The 7,779-nt window shown below is 44.9% G+C and overlaps 1 long non-coding RNA gene across 1 annotated transcript; it reads left to right on the top strand.

Annotated features, from left to right (window-relative positions):
- Positions 1 to 1,602: 1,602 nt before the first annotated feature.
- LOC128081658 (uncharacterized) lies at positions 1,603 to 6,858 on the top strand. The gene is made up of 4 exons (XR_008207309.1): positions 1,603 to 1,651; positions 1,804 to 2,113; positions 3,898 to 3,966; positions 4,812 to 6,858. It is a non-coding gene; the product is annotated as an uncharacterized LOC128081658 (long non-coding RNA).
- The last annotated feature ends 921 nt before the right edge of the window (positions 6,859 to 7,779 follow it).

The raw sequence follows: 7,779 nt of genomic DNA on the forward strand, positions 1-7,779 counted from the left end.
TCAAGTTTGTGGATCTGTACAGACCTTAAGTATGGCTACAACCTTAAGGAGAATCCAATTTGAGAAGAAAAGCTACTTAGGTAACAATTCATAGTATATAACGTTTTGTATTAATGTAAGATAAACAGCTTTCTCAGACTTTTCTTATTCCAAGTCTTGGATATCTTTTCCAAACAAACACAATTGGTTTCATGGTAGTAAACATGCCAAACCTCGTTGTCATCTGTATTATTTCTGGCAGCACCACTGGGATCATGCTGTCTGCTCTCAGTCTGAGTTCAAGAGGGTATGCAGTGCTTTACTTTGGAGGCCAGGAGGATGTTGCATTTTAGTAATTCCCACATCAGTAGTCCCTTCAAATAAGGAATAGTGCCTCATTACTGATTTGAATTAAGACTTTTCTAACTATGGACGGAACTGCAGCCCCCACCTCAAAAACGCCCCGTGAGCTCAAAAACAAAGATGCCTGTGTTTAATTCAAAAACTGCCGTGGCCCTTCCCTGCTGCTTTCCCTCTGTAATGCCCCAAGTGAGCAGTGAACGTTAGCAACAGGAACACTGGGAGTCAACATACAGCAGCACTCCAGGACAGAGCTCTGCTTTCTGAATGGCACAGATACCCTTTGGAGAAACTTTTCATAATATATATATTAAAAAAAAAAAAAAACAAAACACAAAACAAAAATGTTGTCAGGAAAAGAGAACTGAGAGGAAAAAATCTCAAAGTCTAATGAACTATATACATCCTGCATCAGGTCTGTGTATTTATGTATCGTGAATGTTTTCATAACTTGATTGCCTGTAAGCTGCTTTCATACATATAATAAAATTATTTTGTGAAGAGAGGGTCAAATAAAGCAATCTACATGGCATTTGTTAAATACATGCAGTTGTATCGATCATGTTAAAGGCGGGGATGGCTTCTGCTTTTCTGTTTGCCCTCATTTGGGATCACACCAGGGAGGCAGATGGGAATTCTTATTAGAAGCAGGAGAAAGTCCTCAGTGCTGTGGGAGCTGCCAGTCCTTCTCTCAGCTGGGGTCTGAAACAACGACGTCCTGCTTGAATGTGACCAGGTGAAATGTGCAATGGTAGATTTATTGGTGACTCTTACTTTGGTCAATTTGCCTTGGTTTAATAGACTGGGGGACTCTGTTTATAACTCTTATTGTTGCTTTTTGAATTATTTTTTCTTTTTGAGCCACTTGATAGAATCCCACCACCGGTGTTCTGGATCAAGAATGAGTTGTTTTAGGAGTGACGTGCTGGAAGGGCTCAGCCAAAGGACAGAAGCATCAATTTGTTAACAGCAGCCTGGCACTTTGCTTTCAGCTTTGTCAGCAGGTTCATTTTGAAATGAAGAAAACAAAACCAAACCTACATGAAAAAAACTGTGGTTGCTTCTGCATTACCAACATGATGCAGCTGGGATTGGAGTGGGTGCAGGGGCTGCAGTTGTGCCCCTCCCTGGTGCAGAAACATGATTTAAGAAGAGCATGTAAAGCAAGATGCTGGCTTCGTTCCAGCTGGTTCAGGGCTGATATATGTTCTGTGATTTAAGCAGGGGCCATCCCAGCACCTCCCTGCCTGTGAAGGAAGAGGAGGACAGATCTGTGGGGAACATTCTTGTTCCGCTCAGTACTATGGGCCAGGTAGGATGGACTCTTCTGCATTATTGCTTTCTGTCCCTCTATCTGAACAATATTTGCTTCCAACTCCTTTCTCCTGCATACATTTTACACTACCAATAATACGTTTGGATCTTCATTTATCATCATACCCCTCTTTTCCTGCTCCTTTTCAGGTCCCTTTACCTGTCACCTCCTTTCCTCACACTCCTGCCAGAGCCCTCCTGCCACCCTCCTTTGGCTCTGTAATGCTTTGCTAGGAGAAAGTCCATCCCCACACGCTCCCCCAGGACTCCCCTTGCTGCACCCAGCAGTGCCTCCTACCTGCTGCAGAGTCGGCGATCAGGGCCAGGACCAGCAAGAAGGACCAACCTGCTGCCACCCTTTTTATGTGTGCCCTAACCCTCGTTAACTGCCCCACAGCTGTAACCTGCTGCTTGGAACCGGTGTAACCTTCCCTTCTGCACCATTTCCTCGTGACTGAAGGTATTTTTCTGTTTGTAGATAGAAGAGGTTAATGGTTAACCCCACGGCCTTGGTGAAGGAGCTGTTAGTATGAGTGAGCCAGAATCACTAGATTAAATCTGAATACATTTCTCCCATCCCTTGGCAAGTGTGTTATGCTAATTTGGGTCTCTGACTTCACAAACTGTACAAAAGATAGGAGATGGGAGAGTAAATGCCTTTGCTGATGAACAGCTTTAATAACATAGTTACTGGGAGACGGTCCTGGATTATTTCAAATGAATGATTTGCAGAAGCACCCAAATCTGATTGCAATCTCAAACAACCGCTTCAAATCTCGCCAGGCAGCTCTTTCCAGTAATACTTTGGTTTTTAGCATAATGACAGTACAACATGTTCTCGGTGATGTCACTTATGTGGCCACACAGCAACTGTAACTTGAAGAATAAGAACAGTGCCATTCCATAGCTGTTCTGTTCCAAACATGATCCCGTAACTCTCAAAAGATGAAAGCACATTATGTGGGGTGTCCCAGGTTTCCATCAGATTTCTTGTATCCGTCAAGTCAGCAATTTCCCTTTAAACCCGCTGGATTAAAAGTGATCTCACCCCACACAAATGAAACCGCTTTTGGGCTCTGAAACTGCTGCTCAGTGAAAGGTATTCTAAATTAATGTATTGCGCCAGGCTGAATGGGCCCTGGGCAGCCTGATCTGGTGGGGGGCAACTAGCCCAGGGCTTTGATTGGGGTTAGGGGGCTGTGAGGTTCTTTCCAACACAAAGCCTTCTGTGATTCTATGATTTTGCTCATGTAAAAAAGTTCTCCACAATAAGAGGATGAATTCTGCTGAGAAAAATGTCACGCAAAAACTTTCATCCCTATTTCTTGCTTGAGGGGATGTAATGTAGCAAAAGGCAGCCTGAGAAGCATATAGCAGTGGTAAAAGCACCTCCCTGCAAACAGCGGGATGCAGACGCAGATGTGCTCCCAAAAACCTTGAAACTTCAGCAATTTAAACCTGGGTTTTTCACTGACCTTTCAGAAGAGCAGCTTTCTGTATCCAGGCTGCAGTGCTTTCCTTCCTGCCTGCTGGAGCCTCCTGCAGCTTTTCAGCAAATTCCTTCTTCCTCCTTCCACAGCACTCTATACAAGTTGTCTATTCTGCCTCACTTTCCCTTCCAGATTGGGATAAACTGTAGGATGTGATTTGATCTGAAATAAGAAACACTTTTCACCCCCCTAGCAGCTCCATTCCTTGTCTCCACCCCACCTGTCCCGGTGCAGTCATGCTTCAGCAAATAGAACATAAACAGTAGTTATCAAGCTTGCCATCTGGGGAGAGAAATGCCATTGGGGCCGGATTCCCACCCTCCTGCAGGGTGTAGCCCAGGACAGGAGTGGTGTAGGGGTGGATAAGAGGCCCTGCAGAGCCCCATTGCTGCTGCTTTGCAGCGGGACAACAAGGGGAACGCTCTGCATGCCACAGGCAGCAATCAATGGAGCGTTGAATATTTCAGTCACTTTCTTTTGCAAAATGACTGGTGATTCCTTCCCACCCCCATTGGCTGGCTGTGCTCAGAATTAAACACAGGAAGAGATCACCAGGGAAACCCTGGGGGCTGGCAGCAGCCAAGGGCTGGCTTGGGATGGCTGAGGAGAAGTTTCTCTCTTCCCCCAGCTGGTAGGGTTTCTGTCATTCTGGAGAAGCTATTTCTGGGCTCTGAGGTGAGGGTTTCCTTTCTTTGGGCCTCATTTCTTGCAAAGGGCTCCTTTAGTTTGAGTCTATCGTGCTTTCCCTCCTCAGGTGGCAATAACCAGGCTGGATGAGGCTCTCAGCACCTGATCGAACTGTAGGTGTCCCTGTTCATTGCAGGTGAGTTGCATCAGATAACCATTAAAGGTCCTTTCAGCTCAACCTGTTCTATGATTCTATAAATTTGGCATCCTCTTGCTATGCTGCTTCTTCAAATAGATTGATCCATAACTCCAGTACACTAAGCAGACTGATTGTTTCAGCAGCTAAGTTGATCAAAATAACACTTATACCTTTACTCCTTAAGGAAGGTAAGAGAACAATGTGTGATGCTGCAGAGCATTTCTCAGTGCTGAAGTTATCTGAGGTGGGTATGAGCCACACTTGCTGTCTGCCTTGTCTGCATACACAAGCTGTCTGGCTTGTGTATGCAGTGCATGGAAGTGCTGTGCAGGAAAAAGAAACAAGTCAATGGGTCTCATGATGTATGGTCTGCTCTGGATAGACCTGAATATTCACAGTGCTAAGGCAAACTTAAATGCCAGGTTTCTTCCTGGCATTGTCTCCCTGGATAACAGGAGCTATAGCAGGAGCTGATACTGGAATATCGCTGCAAGCTCTGATTTTATTCCTTCTGCAGCCAAAATGAGGCCATGGAGGCTGCCAGGAGGCATACTTTTTGGGTTTGACACACAGAGATTGCATTTTTAATGCTGTAAGTGCTGTTCCTTACCATTGGACTCCCATGTGATAGATAACTGCAGTCAGAGCTTTGCAGTAAAACATTTGCTTTCAAGGAGGACGTAATAAAATACGACAGTATTTTTTGTTAGAACAAAAAATTATTCCTTTTAATTGGCCAGTCTCTGACTTTTCTTAGATCTGAGCTGACAAGCAGTAATTATGTAATTAAGTATGGAACTGAAGAATAATTTTCTAATCTAAACCACTGTTTACCACTGCAGGACAAGTTGTGTGTTGAGACACGGATGGGAGCATTCAGGTGGAGCTAAAGACAATTTGGCAGAAATGAAGATCAGCTTTTTCTCTCATCCTGACCATCCCGTGGACTGCTCTGATTGTAGAAGAGAGCTGTGACTGTGAATAACTGTGCAGGCTTTGAGAATTTGAGTTCTGAGTTTGGTAGAATAGACTTAATACAGTAAACTACACCCAAATTCCACCACCATGGGAATCGCAGGGTGAGGAGAACCGTATTCGAATCTTGGATATATGGGATTCTTTGCAGTCGTCCTATGAAGGCTAATAATCACAATCATTTGAGAAAGAAAAGATTAAAGGTGATATTCCTGCATAAATACCCACTGTGCTCCAGATGGGAGAGCAATTCTTCCCTTCCTATCCTTCAGAATGAATCTTTCTTGGGCCTGACCTGTGTCCAGCCCTCATGCAGAAGGATTAGGAGCATTAAACCATTGCACTTGGCTTTGCTTCTCCATTTGAAATGCGACCTGGGACCAGAGGTGTTGAGGGGCTTGCATGAGCAAAGGGAACAGCAAAGTGGTTGGGACAGTAGGTCCTATCTTGCCGCTATCCCTGGCTCCTGGTGGGACACTGCTGATGGCAATGAATTAAAATCCAAGTAATTATATGCCCATCTGTGTTGTTGTACCCCTTGCTTTCCATTGCCATGTGAGGTAGTGAGTGCTTGCAGAGTATGGACAACTGATCCCTTTCAGGAATAACACAACAAAGCTTTTTCAGGAGATAAATACAGAGGAATGAATCCCCTTGAGCCACAAGGAGTTTTTGTTCCAGATCTTGAATTCTAGTTTAACACTTCTTTCCATATGGGGCCATGATTACATATCTGCATTCATCTGAGACATGAAGCCTTGTCATGGAGCAATTGTACACATTAAGCGCTTGAAATTCTGCCATTGAGCAAAAGGCATGGGTTGCTTCCCCATTTCCTGCTTACAGAAGTGTTCCCTCCTGTGGGGATGCATTAGCAGGGAAGAGGCTGTGCACAGAGGAAAGAAAATTTGGAGTCGCTCAGGGACAAATGTTGATCTATTACAGCTGAATAAATCCACAGTAGTATAATTTATTCCCTGGGATGTGCATTAGTTTTATCCTGGCGTATATGAGATCACAAACTTCTGCATGCATGGTTCCCCAGCTGATATTAGCACAATGCTATTCTGATGAAATTCCAGACTACCTTAAGTTTGATGTTTTCCTTAGAAAACCCTTTTTTTTTCCTTTTTTTTCTTTTTTTTCCAGTTGCTTATCTCTTTGGCTAACCTCAACCATTTTGATAGAGGTTTTTCTATGCTGAAAACGTGCCTCAGGCAAATCTGCAAACTTTTAAAGTGTCAGTCAGAACAGTGAAATCAGCTCAGCGTGAGACAACACGAGAAACAGAAAGTTGCTTTTCCCACATGAAAATTTATGGCTTTTTTTAGGGAGCAACTCCAAAGTTGCTGTGCTTTGGAGCTGCGCTGGCCGGATCCTGGCTGCCATTGGTTGTGATAAGGAATCCTCGCAGCTCCTTGTAAGGAGCACAAAGATATGGCCACAAAACCTAACAAAATTGCTGAATACTCAAGTCCTCAGCACTCCACAGCCTGCCAGGGTTGGGTGTTACCAGTGTGTTTTGTCCACCCATCTTCTCCCATCCTGCCTGGCTCCAAGCCTGCTTTCCTGGCCTACCACTGACAACCACAGCCACCAGCTCCTCTCTGCCTGGACTAATGGCTAATGGGGTCTGCTGATTTACCCCTGGACCTTATCATAGAATATCTGAGTTGGAATGGATTTGTAAGGGTTGTTGAGTCCAACTCCTGGCTCCACACAGGACCACCCAAAAGGCAGACCATAATGGGCAGCTTGGAAACAAAGGGAAAGGAAGGGAGCCAGGCTAATGTAGAAACTGGTGTCTCACACAGTGAGAAAGAAAAGGAAGAAGAGAACAAGATGAGCCTTTGTGTTCCTCCAAATCACATTCCCTCACTCATTTTCAATGAGTACAATATTTCTTACTGCTATTCACCCATCTCCTTGCCGTGCAATGGGAATATTTCTATGAGTTAGAATATGCAAAGCTCCAGCCTGCTCATGCATGGAGCACTAGGATATGTTTGTTTATGTATAGATGTCATAGAATCATAGAATGTCTTGGGTTGGAAGGGATCTCAAAGGTCACCTTATTCCAAGCTCTGTGCCATGGGCAGGGTTCCTAACAACTAAATCATACACCAGATCAGGCTGCCCAGGGCTCCATCCAACCTGTCCTCAAATGCCACCAGAGATGGGGCATCCGTGTCCTCATGCTTCATCAAAAGAAGCATTTCCCATGAGATGTGTGAAGGACCAAATTCAATCCCAACCTGTGGGCAGCAAATTGAGGCTGCAACAGCTGCAGGAGGTCTTGGTGATGAGAAGCCTGGGGGAAGGAGGGAGGTATTCACTTCTCCCTCCTCCCAGCTCAGCAGATACAGCCCTGGGTTGCTGGCCCCTCACTGTCCTGCTATGTTGGCCCAGTGGGGTTACGGGCACTGGAGACACCCAGCAGGCACCAGATGGTGAGCGTGGTACCTCGCAGGGGAGTCAAATCACAATTAAAAAAAGCTTCATCAGTGATTTGGAGGGTAATAAGATAATGTTTCTGCAACACGAGAGAGCTGGGATCATAAAAGCAATCACTTTTGGATAAGTCCTTCAGCCATTTAACCTTCTTAGCATCTGAGAAATCCCTGGTAATGGACTCATGCTGGGCAGTGCCTGCGGCCCATGGAGCAGACACAGTAAAGGCACTGTGTCAGCCTTCCCTGCACTGCAGCCAGTTAACCACTGTTTTCTCTGTTAGATAATAACAAAGCTGATGTGCGTTTATTGTGTTCAGACAGATTGCTCTGTAAATGAGAGGAAATAATTCCAGTTTCATGTCAGGCTCCAGTGAAGGAAGAA

The sequence above is a fragment of the Tympanuchus pallidicinctus genome, unplaced genomic scaffold, assembly GCF_026119805.1.
Source record: "Tympanuchus pallidicinctus isolate F22 unplaced genomic scaffold, pur_lepc_1.0 scaffold21, whole genome shotgun sequence".
Lineage (NCBI taxonomy): Eukaryota > Metazoa > Chordata > Aves > Galliformes > Phasianidae > Tympanuchus > Tympanuchus pallidicinctus.